Source organism: Procambarus clarkii, chromosome 66, assembly GCF_040958095.1.
Source record: "Procambarus clarkii isolate CNS0578487 chromosome 66, FALCON_Pclarkii_2.0, whole genome shotgun sequence".
NCBI lineage: Eukaryota > Metazoa > Arthropoda > Malacostraca > Decapoda > Cambaridae > Procambarus > Procambarus clarkii.
Genome location: NC_091215.1, coordinates 26,395,853 through 26,408,818, shown reverse-complemented (window position 1 = coordinate 26,408,818; position 12,966 = coordinate 26,395,853). Strand labels below are relative to the sequence as shown.

General features: G+C 48.1%; 1 protein-coding gene across 7 annotated transcripts in view; it reads right to left on the bottom strand.

Moving 5' to 3' along the window:
* LOC123769147 (cyclin-dependent kinase 17) overlaps nt 1–12,966 on the bottom strand; it is a 150,367-nt gene that overhangs the window by 70,085 nt on the left and 67,316 nt on the right. The gene's annotated exons all lie outside the window — the stretch shown is intronic.

Sequence of the window (12,966 nt, the reverse complement as noted above, 5' to 3'; positions counted from 1 at the left end):
GTGTACCCTGACCCAACACATGCAGAGCGGCAATCGTGTCCTATACCATCCACTCACATCTGGGGTTCTCCCTCCAAACAGTCCTATCCTCCATAGTAAGTCATATATAACGCCAAGATTAATAACATAAAGATCATTTAACAAAATCTTGACTTCAGCCGTAACTTGGGTCGTTCCCTGGAGACTGATTGTTGCCGCCAGAGGGCGCTACTTTATTGTGCACCCCATACTCATCCTGTGAGCGGTAGCGCAAGAAAGGATTACAGGTCACGAAAGGTTGTTATCAGACCTCAACGGAAATTATTACATTAACCATTACATCTGTCCTGCGCACCTTATAATTATACGGTCAGCTAGTTACAGAGATTGTTCCATTTCAATAGCTATGACTTTACAGTTAATCATTATACATTAAAGGTAGGTGTTTTTGCTAATACATTTCGTCTAGAGTTATGGATATATTACAGGGTCACAGGGGAGCTGCTGTTTGTTATTATTAGTCTTCACAATACATTAATCGCTTCTTTTAATCTCATATGTCGTTTATCTACTGGTAGCGAAATATGGATACAGTGCAAGGATTTCAGACATTTTATTCATAGTAATAAGACGAGCAAATGTGCTGGTTGCTGAAGGAGACCATATTGAATACTTCATACCCAAGACTCTTCTACAAATTAGAGGTATTGTCAGGCAACATCACCGTGACAAGGTAACTGAGGAAAGGAGGATACAAGTACAAACCAGTGAATCTGTACGATGGTACAACATGGCTACAGCTGGCAATCCCAATCATTATGGACGAAGAGGAGGTGGTCGCGGGAGAGAATCAGTAATAGCGAGAATCCGTCTTGGATACAAATATCCATGGAGATTCGGAATTGAAACAAAAGTTGATCAGCGAAGTTGCAGAATCTGTGATGAGAGTGACGGACACCGCCTTGACCACTATCTACGTGAATGTGAACACCTGAGGGACATTAGAAATATGTGTAGAATAATAAACCCCACATTGTTTGAGTTAGGAAAACACTATTTGTCAAATCTTGATACTGTTCTTAAAAAGATTACCCATTTTGCAACCCCCCAAGATAACGTAAGATTTTAAGGGTTGACAGATGTTAATCTTCTTGTTTGAGGAGCTGTTCACTTGAAACAGTTAAGCAAGTCCCAGCTGTGTCTGGGTACAAGTGACAGGATGAACAACCCAGCGGGGTTTCTTCCTATTGGGGAGTGTTGTACATGCTGCTATGGCGGTATGTCCACTCACAAGATGAGTGACGCTGCCCAATACTGTCACTATGGCGGTGTGTCCACTCACAGGATGAGTGGCGCTGCCCAATACTGTCACTATGGCGGTGTGTCCACTCACAGGATGAGTGGCGCTGCCCAATACACGCGCCCCTCGGGGCAAAAATTTACGGTTTGCCATTTCCTACAGCGGGAGTTTAGATTTATCTCTAAATGGTTAAATTTTATAAGTCTAAAGATATAATGCTATATTTAGTATAATATATTTAACACCAGTGATAACTGTCTTCGGGAGTAGTAGTTAGTACAAAAGGTCAAGCCAAGCCAGGTTATTAGGTAGCATCAGGTAGTATAACACGTACCTGGCTGACAAGGTCAACACCATTTAGGGTCAGTATAAATCTCTACCCACTCACACTATACTGTCCCTCGCCCGTCTCGACCTCCTCCTCCTCCATACTGAGTCATTTACATTCAGAGAAGGAACATTTAATATGAAGGAAAGAGCCGAGGGAGCGGAGGAGGCTCTTTGAGCACGGGTAACTTGGGTGTGGAGGCAGAGGCCAGGGGTGAGTAGGGAGTTTACTGACGCACACAGACCCTCCACTCATCATCCCTCACCCCCCAACTCTGCCCCCCCTCCCATCAACTGTCAGTGATTGTTATTCCCGCTAGGGATGAATGTGGCTTTGTTGAGATGAATGAGGCGACCCCTGGTGTTGGTCCGGTAATACTTGGTGATGCACACACTCACTATTACCCTACGTACACACACACACATTCACGTACGCGTGCGTGCGCGCGCGGGAGTTTACTATTTGTATGTGGAAACCCACAAGGGCCGTGATGAAGGTTCGAACTTACGCCCGGGATGATCCCATACGCTGCCTTAGTCGACTAGGCCAAATAGTGTGTTTACTATTTTTACCTGCAGAATCGAACCATTGGCTTTTGGATGATGTGGGATGTGGGGGGGGGGGATGGGGTCTCTGGGATGTGGGGGGGGGGGTCTTTGGGATGTGGGGGGTCTCTGGGATATGGGGGGGGGGTGTCTTTGGGATGTGTGGGGGGATGGGGTCTCTGGGATGTGTGGGGGATGGGGTCTCTGGGATGTGTGGGGGATGGGGTCTCTGGGATGTGTGGGGGATGGGGTCTCTGGGATGTGGGGATCTTTAAACAGGCTCATAAGGCTGAACAAATAATGGTTTCTAAAACTGGGGTAAATAAGCATATATTTAACTACTTGAGATAATTTATCGAATAATGAAATCTTGCGCCCATACATGTAGGTTTATGGACAATTCAAATTTGGCAAGTGCCAAGAAATATAGAGCACTTATACCAGGCGGACACCAAGAGCCACAAGCGCCAAGACCCGCGCCTTGACGTCTCTGAAGCTTGGGGAGTACATAGAGGTGTGTGGGCATCTTTACACTCAGCCACCACACGCACTCGGCGCCTCTTTCTTGTAAGTGCAGCAAATACCCGTACAAGAAGCGGGGCGGAGACAGGCGACGGAGCCCGCCAGAGAAGCCAGCGTGGCCACACCGCTCACATTTACACCATACTTATGTTAACCTTCATGGCCATTAATGTAATACGGCAGCTTGGGAGGCCATACAGCCAAACGACAGTACTATCCTAAACCTTCATACTGACCCCCTCTCATACTGGCCCTCAACACCCCCCCCTCATACTGGCCCTCAACACCCCCCCCCCCCTCATACTGGCCCTCAACACCCCCCCCTCATACTGGCCCTCAACACCCCCTCTCATACTGGCCCTCAACACCCCCCCCTCATACTGGCCCTCAACACCCCCCCCCCTCATACTGGCCCTCAACACCCCCCCCTCATACTGGCCCTCAACACCCCCCCCTCATACTGGCCCTCAACACCCCCCCCCCTCATACTGGCCCTCAACACCCACCCCCCTCATACTGGCCCTCAACACCCCCCCTCATACTGGCCCTCAACACCCCCCCTCATACTGGCCCTCAACACCCCCCCCTCATACTGGCCCTCAACACCCCCCTCATACTGGCCCTCAACACCCGCCCCCCCCCCCTCATACTGGCCCTCAACACCCCCCCCCTCATACTGGCCCTCAACACCCGCCCCCCCCCTCATACTGGCCCTCAACACCCGCCCCCCCCCCTCATACTGGCCCTCAACACCCCCCCCCTCATACTGGCCCTCAACACCCCCCCTCATACTGGCCCTCAACACCCCCCCCCCTCATACTGGCCCTCAACACCCACCCCCCTCATACTGGCCCTCAACACCCACCCCCCTCATACTGGCCCTCAACACCCCCCCTCATACTGGCCCTCAACACCCACCCCCCTCATACTGGCCCTCAACACCCCCCCCCTCATACTGGCCCTCAACACCCCCCCCTCATACTGGCCCTCAACACCCACCCCCCTCATACTGGCCCTCAACACCCCCCCTCATACTGGCCCTCAACACCCCCCCCTCATACTGGCCCTCAACACCCCCCTCATACTGGCCCTCAACACCCCCCCCCTCATACTGGCCCTCAACACCCCCCCCTCATGCTGGCCCTCAACACCCCCCCCTCATACTGGCCCTCAACACCCCCCCCCTCATACTGGCCCTCAACACCCCCCCCCTCATACTGGCCCTCAACACCCCCCCCCCTCATACTGGCCCTCAACACCCCCCCTCATACTGGCCCTCAACACCCACCCCCCTCATACTGGCCCTCAACACCCCCCCCTCATACTGGCCCTCAACACCCCCCCCTCATACTGGCCCTCAACACCCCCCCCCTCATACTGGCCCTCAACACCCCCCCCTCATACTGGCCCTCAACACCCACCCCCCTCATACTGGCCCTCAACACCCCCCCTCATACTGGCCCTCAACACCCACCCCCCTCATACTGGCCCTCAACACCCCCCCTCATACTGGCCCTCAACACCCACCCCCCTCATACTGGCCCTCAACACCCCCCCCCTCATACTGGCCCTCAACACCCCCCCCTCATACTGGCCCTCAACACCCGCCCCCCCCCTCATACTGGCCCTCAACACCCACCCCCCTCATACTGGCCCTCAACACCCCCCCTCATACTGGCCCTCAACACCCCCCCTCATACTGGCCCTCAACACCCCCCCCCCCTCATACTGGCCCTCAACACCCCCCCTCATACTGGCCCTCAACACCCCCCCTCATACTGGCCCTCAACACCCCCCCCCTCATACTGGCCCTCAACACCCCCCTCATACTGGCCCTCAACACCCGCCCCCCCCTCATACTGGCCCTCAACACCCCCCCTCATACTGGCCCTCAACACCCACCCCCCTCATACTGGCCCTCAACACCCCCCCCCTCATACTGGCCCTCAACACCCGCCCCCCCTCATACTGGCACTCAACACCCGCCCCCCCTCATACTGGCCCTCAACACCCGCCCCACTAACGCATCAACTCTCCTCATCAATGACACAATAACTATGCGAGAAGTGAAGAAGTGGAGAGCGCGCGCACACTGTCAGTAAGAGGTGTGGACGGGAGAGGCTGTTAATGTGGCCACAATATTACCCCATCTTGGTGCACCACACACACACACTACACTTTCTTCCCCCTGGTCACAGACCGCAAGTCTGTTAGCTTCATCCACGTCTCCCTTGACTATGCCAGCGCCTGACGTCTCCCTTGACTATGCCAGCGCCTGACGTCTCCCTTGACTATGCCAGCGCCTGACGTCTCCCTTGACTATGCCAGCGCCTGACGTCTCCCTTCACTATGCCAGCGCCTGACGTCTTTCTTGACTATGCCAGCGCCTGACGTCTTTCTTGACTATGCCAGCGCCTGACGTCTCCCTTGACTATGCCAGCGCCTGACGTCTCCCTTGACTATGCCAGCGCCTGACGTCTCCCTTGACTATGCCAGCGCCTGACGTCTCTTAGGATGTCACCCATAACGCTCTGCCTGAGAACTGAAATCTGGACCAATCAGGTGAGAGCCGACTGCATGAACCAGTGGGCCACAACAACTCACCACTCCACTACCAACATAAACTTTTGACGTTAGGGAACCCAACAGTACACATTAATACATACCGTGTAAGCCAAAAGGTAAATATATAGTTAAACCCTGGGAGGGGGTGATGGGTGGGGAGGGGGGGTGGTGTTGGGTGGGGGGTGTTGGGTGGGGTGGGGGGGAGGGGGGGAGGCAGCAGAGAGCTTGGCAGGGGCTGCACGACACTCACCTTCACCAAACATTACCATAGCACTACACTGCCCCCTCACATGCTCGCCACGGCACCTTGCAACACTCCTCCTCACATGCAACCTCCAGAAAATATTGCACCGGCATTAACCATTCTTGCCTAATTGTCGAATGGAATTTAATTTCCGGGTAGAGGCATTCGAACACCTGCAGAAGACTACACGTGTAATGGCAATGTAGATCTCTTATTAACGAGTTACCACGTGATTAGCGCCCTCTCACCTCACCAACCTGGGTAATATATAATATATATATAATATAATATATATATATATATGGATGTGATACTAAAGTGGTTGACTTTGGTGTGCGAGGGCAGAGAGAAAGGAGGATGAGGGAGAGACGTGAGTCAATAAGACACATTCTGTACTGAGTAAGGGTGTGGGAAGGTTAGTATAGTGGTGGGAAAGGTGGTGTGTCACTACCATAGTGTATGCCACTCTAACGACCTAACCTTACACACCCGCTCGAATGAGGTACCTGCAGCTTTGAAATTACTTCAATAAAAGTAATTGAGGGTAGGTGCACACTTGGGCTGGACGGAAGAGCAACGGTCTCGCTTCATGCAAGTCGGCGGCGTTCAATCCCCGACCGTCCAGTTGGTTGGCACCATTTCTTCCCCCCGTCCCATCCCAAATCCTTGTCCTGGTCCTCTCCAAGTGCTTAGTCATAATGGCTTAGCGCTTTCTCCTGATAGTTCCTTTTCCTGCATAAATGCAGATTACCTAAATATCTGATATTACCTAAATACCTTACCGTCAGGTTAATATAAAAAACTGTGTCGTGTCGCCACACTACAGTTATTATTACAAACACTTCTACCGCATTTTTAATCATCTATATAAATAAAAATGGAAATGTTCGTTTGTTCAAAATGGCTAATCTCTGAAAGTTCTTCACCGATTGTTTGGAAATTTTCACACAATGTTCCATTCGCATCCGGCCAGGTTTTTATATACATACTATATAGATGTCACGTCTGTGACGGTAAAAAAATAGGCTTTTTCTGAAAACTGTTTTTTCATGTGAGGGAAATCTTCGAAACCTCTTTACCGATTGCTGTGAAATTTTGACACAACGTTGAATTCGAATAGGTGTGTCTTTTTATATATCTACTATATACATGCCTCACCTATGACATGAAAAATCATGCTTTTTTTGAAAAACAGCGCCATCTGTTGGACGTAAGAGCAACACGCTGTAATCTCCGAAAGTTCTTCACAGATTGCTTTCAAATTTTGACACAATGTTGCATTCGAATAGGCGCGTTTTTTTGTTTATATACCTACTATATAGATGCCACCCCTGTGACCGGTAAAAACTTGCGTTTTTGAAAAACAGCGCCATCTGTTGCGCAATAGCATTATTCATGCTTTACTAAATATGTCACGAATTCCATTTCATTTTTTCCAATTGCATTGATAAATTTTATTTTCATAGATTTCGATTTATTTTATTTGTTATTGAATTATTTTGTGACTGTTGGAATTGAGCTGTTTTTACCATACCGTTCATTTCGTAAGTATAAGTATAGATGCCGCACCTGTGACAGGTAAAACTATGCTTCCTTTGACAAACAGCGCCATCTGTTGCATGTAAGATCTACACACATGCTATACTAAATGTATTACAATTCCATTTCAATGTTTCTCATTGCATTGATAAATGGAATTTTCATAGATTTTGATTTATTTTCATTTTGATTTAATTATTTTGTGTGAATTGCGTTGGAATTGAGCTGTGTTGTTTGCCATGCCGCTCATTTCGTGAGTATAGTTTATTTTTATATTTTTTTATATTTTCATTTAATTTTTTAACTGTTTTTCTTATATTTCAGTGATGGGAACATTAGATCACTTCATGTTCCCAATTTCCTGATGGGAACATCAGACCATTTGGGAAGGTATCGGACTAGGGAGTGGGGAATGGTTGGGAGACCGAGGAGACGGGTGAGGGGGAGGGGAATGGTGGAGAGGGTTAGGGGACAGGGAAGGTTGCTGTGTCTCAGCAACGCACACGCGTTGCTGAGCCACAGCAACGCGTGGCCGGGTACTGCTAGTTTTAAATAAAAGATGTTTTTCCGGAAATGAATGTATTCATTTTTAAGCCGTTCTCGTATACTAAACCACCGCTGTAATCTTTATGGCACTTGTACCGCAACGAGAACTTGTGTGAGGTATGTTCACTATTTAAGTAGTACTCAAGGATGCTTGTGCAAAGAGATGTTAGTATTGATGATGTATTCTCTGCCCCGTCTCCAGGCAGACTTTGAGTTTGAAATGGTCAAATGATTGGCAGATATAACTGCAGAGGTTTTGAGGCTAAGTAATGATGATAGAGTTACAGGATATGAGCTGGATGGTGTTGAGATTGACATGTCTCACTGAGAAAGAGATCTGAGAGCTATGATTAGCTAGAATTTAATGCCAAAAAATCAATGCGGTGTGATTATCACACTGATGATGATCGGGGACGGGCCGACACGTCACTGTTTCTTCACTTCCCGATGTGAAGTTTAGTGATCATTGAATATAACTATGCATAAATATTTACATATAGATTTGTATTTGTATAATAGATTGTGATATATAAATATATACATTTCTAGAGCAGAAGCCTACTCAAATACTTGGGATGTGTGTTCATGTGTACATATGTGAATTAGGATAATCTTCACAGGCTATAGAGAGAAGACTGCAGTGGAACATTAAGGGGTTGACTAGAGGACTTCTCATTTAGCTTTTTTATGCTTTTTTGTGTACTAAATGTCAACTGGTTTAATGTTTTTTACATTTTGCGAGTACAAGAGAGAGAAGACAAGTGAACTCTGCGGAGGATGACAGGAGGTATGTGCTGGGTAGGTAGGTGTTGGAGACCCGTGGGTAGAGGTGCCACCACTAGTGTTTGCTGCCTACTTTCTCTTATCATTACCACCAAAACAACGTAGTAGTGTTCATCAAGTTCCCCACTGAACACCAGAAGAAGTCATCTAGTTACGCCCCCATGTTTAAGGGGACTATATTTGAAAGCCATGGATTCATAGTTAACATATCCACGATACAAATATTTGTCATTTATCGTGTGAAGAAAAGGAAAGGTTAGAAAACTATTGCGTTAATAATAGTAGAGGCGTGACCGGTTAGATCATCAGCTCCCTTCATCTGTGGCATTGGTTGGTCGCGTGTGGAAGCCAGGCAGAACCTTTGTTAGTGTGTGGCGAGGGTACGGCAGTCATCAGCAGTGTGGTGAAGGTGGCTTTGTTGCCGCGTCAGGAGCGGCTGCTGCGGCTGCTGCTGCTGCTGCGGCTGCTGTTGCTGCGGCGGCTGCTGGCTTTATTGTATACACTTGCATACTTCCTCTCGTTGTTGTTGTTGTTTTAGATTTAGCTACGCAGAGCGAAATGTCCTATAGCACGAGCTATAGTGAGCCCGTAGTGTGTACCTGTGTGTCTAGTTCAGGATATAGTCCTGGTGGGGTGGAGGCGATGGCTGATTATTATTATTATTATTATTATTATCCTTATTGACAAAATTAATTACAATTTTGCCTAATCTGAGGATTTAAATTAAGTCTTACTAAAGTGAGGATAACGCTGGTATTCACTGTCACACAGGAGAGAGGGTCATACAGGCGGGACCAAAGAACCGAAGCTCCACCCCAGCAAGCACAACTAGGAGAGTACACAAACACACAGGTGTTGGACAAATAGACAAACACCTGCACCAAAGGATAACAAATATAGCATAACGAAAGGTCGTGTCCAATGCATTGTTTGTTCACTTAAGAAAGATTGTAATCATTCAAATGACTGTAGTAATTCATGCAAAATTGTTGCGTGTAAATCTCAGTGAAAGACTCATTCAATCTCCATTTATAAAAAGTAGTTGCTTAGATAATATCATAAAGTTCAGTATTGTATACATTTGATTTATAATAATGGTAAGATTATAATTGCTAAGGCATAAAATGATGTAAATATGAATATAAGAATGGGTAAAGCTACAGTTGGCCTCTTTCTCATCATTTGATTGACCTGTACTCCTTATCTTATGCTTGTTTCTTACTCTACTCACTTGTGGGGTTTACACAAGCCCATACCCTTGTATTACCCCCTTACTCTACTCCTTGGAGTTGTGTTCAATCACGAAATCCCTCGGATTATTTTAGTGTTTTTCTCCTATATGGAATTCTATACATGCAATCAATAAGTGAATTCAGTTCTTGAACCCATTGTGTCTAACTTCTTGTATAACAGTCCATGGGATGGGTATGGGATGCACCACACCCCACGGGATGGGTATGGGATGCACCACACCCCACGGGATGGGTATGGGGGTACACCACACCCCACGGGATGGGTATGGGGTGCACCACACCCCACGGGATAGGTATGGGGTGCACCACACCCCACGGGATAGGTATGGGGTGCATAATAAATGCCTAAAATGATAAACGAGTCTCGTGGTCCCATTATCACTTAAGAATTGTATGGGACTGAATGGTGGTAGCCACGTATTGAATCATTCTTGTATCTTGTTCACATTATGCAACACACTGTCATTCTGCCGATGAATAATGCGACATCCTCAGTCACTGACATGTTAGGGGTTACATGTGTGAGGAAGTGACGGGACTCCACTGGTCTCTCTCCCTCACCTCATCCCTCTATCTTTACTTCATGCTTGTTTTAGAGTATTGTGTAAACTGCTCCCGCTCACACCAGTCATGGTTGTGAGCGCTCGCTCGCTCTAAGTACATGGATGTTGTAGTGAATATAGCATTACCTGGCATCAGGGTAATATCAGGTCACCTGGCCAGATAACACGAGGTGTATACAATTGGCCACATTAGTCTCACGACTGTACCTCTTAGTGCGAGGAGCGAGAGTGTTCTTGCCAAGTGTGTGTGGTGATGGGACGGTGCTTACGTCAAAGTGGGTGTAGCCGAGCACAGGACCTAGAGAAGATCTCTTAAAAGATGGTATGCTAGTGAGCAAAGAGAGAAGAGGTCAGTAAACTGTGAATCTGAGTCATGGCTAGGCATGGTACTGGGTATGTGGCGGGTACCAGAGTGCTGGAAGGTGGTGGGGTGCGGGCGACGTCCTGTAGTGGGGGCCGACGATGTCTGGCGGGGCATGTGGAGGAGAAAGGTTTTTAGGGTAGTGCTCAGCGCGGGAAGGTGGAGAGGGCGGCGTCATGGCCATCAGGTTCGTGATCCTCCCACATCCTCGCCAACGCCCGTGCCCACGCCACGTCCCTCACCACGCCCGTCCCCTACTTGCTTCCATCCATCTGGTCAGCTGACCAATGCCCCTACGATTGTCACGCTCATTACCTATCTCCACCTCCATCTGGCCTAACACGCAACCAAGCTGGAGAAGTACCAGTCTAGGGCACTAGACTGGTACCAGGGCTGAAGTGTACGAGTCAAGATTAGTAGATAGTTATGGGAGACATGATTACCATAGACAATAATTATCAGTGTATTTGTCAAAGTAAAAATTTTGAGAGTATTCGGCCTGGGCGATGCACGAACAAGAAGACTATCGTACGAAAAAGAACTAATATATCCTGAATGATATTGTTTTAAGTGTAAGAATAAGTGAAAATATATAATGCATTAGGAGGTGAAGGTGTGGAGGCAGACACCATAGGCAGCCTCAAATGTGACAGCCCAGAAGACTCAAGCATCTGTACACCAGAGGCGAGACCCTAAGCTCAAGCTCAACCCCTGCAAGTAGAGTTAAGGTAGGTGAGTACGGGTCTTTCTTAACCTGCCACTTCCTTGTGACCTCCAGCAAGACGCTCAGACCTACGGCCACTTACACACTGACGTTACCCACAACATTCCCTCAAGGCAACAATAATCCAACTTGATATTCCGCAGAGTTCCGCCTGAACTATGAACTCCATGTGTTTATATCTAAAGCGGCGTAAACCTCTCTCTCTCTGTGTGTGTGTGTGTGTGTGTGTGTGTGTGTGTGTGTGTGTGTGTGTGTGTGTGTGTGTGTGTGTGTGTGTGTGTGTGTGTGGAGCAGTCAGTTACGAGAGATCAACACATGAACATAACGTCTTTAATAACACGCAATATTCCATTAAATGTTCAATTATATCCGAGCAACAAGCAATGTTTTGAAACAGTTGAATAGAACTTAAATATGTTTCCGAACAAAATTGAACAGTACTAAGAGGCAGTGTTACCAAGCACAGTCCCACAGTACCAAGAGGCAGTGTTACCAAACACAGTCCCACAGTACCAAGAGACAGTGTTACCAAACAACCCCACAGTACCAAGAGGCAGTGTTACCAAACAACCCCACAGTACCAAGAAGCAGTGTTACCAAACAACCCCACAGTACCAAGAGGCAGTGTTACCAAACAACCCCACAGTACCAAGAGGCAGTGTTACCAAACAACCCCACAGTACCAAGAGGCAGTGTTACCAAACAACCCCACAGTACCAAGAGGCAGTGTTACCAAACAACCCCACAGTACCAAGAGGCAGTGTTACCAAACAACCCCACAGTACCAAGAGACAGTGTTACCAAACAACCCCACAGTACCAAGAGGCAGTGTTACCAAACACAGTCCCACAGTACCAAGAGGCAGTGTTACCAAACAACCCCACAGTACCAAGAGGCAGTGTTACCAAGCACAGTCCCACAGTACTAAGAGGCAGTGTTACCAAACAACCCCACAGTACCAAGAGACATGTCGTGCAGTATACATTATGGATAATTACTCTAGATCACTACCCTTCACTGTCACCAGGATAACATTGGCACCTTTCTCAATGTTTCCCTTCCCTTCTCGTCCCCGTCTCCCCTGTGGCCGACCCCTCACAGTGTTCAAGAGAGAACTGGATAAGCACCTCCAAAGGATACCTGATCAACCAGGCTGTGACTCATACGTCAGGCAGCGAGCAGCCGCGTCTAACAGCCTGGTTGATCAGTCCAGCAACCAGGAGGCCTGGTCGACGACCGGGCCGCAGGGACACTAAGCCCCGGAAGCACCTCAAGGTAACCGTGTGACGGTTATCCCCTGTATAGCACTGGATTCTACCTGTTGCCAACGTCTTCGTTACCAGTGTGCTCCAACATCAAGATTCAACACCAACAATACGTGCCCAAACGTGTTGTCCAGTCTCCCCCCTCCCCTCCCGCGAGCCGCACCCTTACCGTCTCGCCAGCTCCTCAGACGGTAGACAAACTATCATGACGGTCGTTATACTGTTGGTTCCTCGTGAAGACTCTGATTCACGCTAGTGTGACGTTGTTGTTGTTATGGTCCCCCCAGCTCTATTCAAATTAAATTGAGATCCATTCTAAACAATTCTGACTGTTCCCTCAATCCGCCGCAAAAAGCTCCCTACAGTGTGTGGCTCAGTTGTTGTGCCTATAATCTTCAGAAACTGAATGTGTCTCTTAACCCTGATAAAACTGTTCACTATATTCCCCC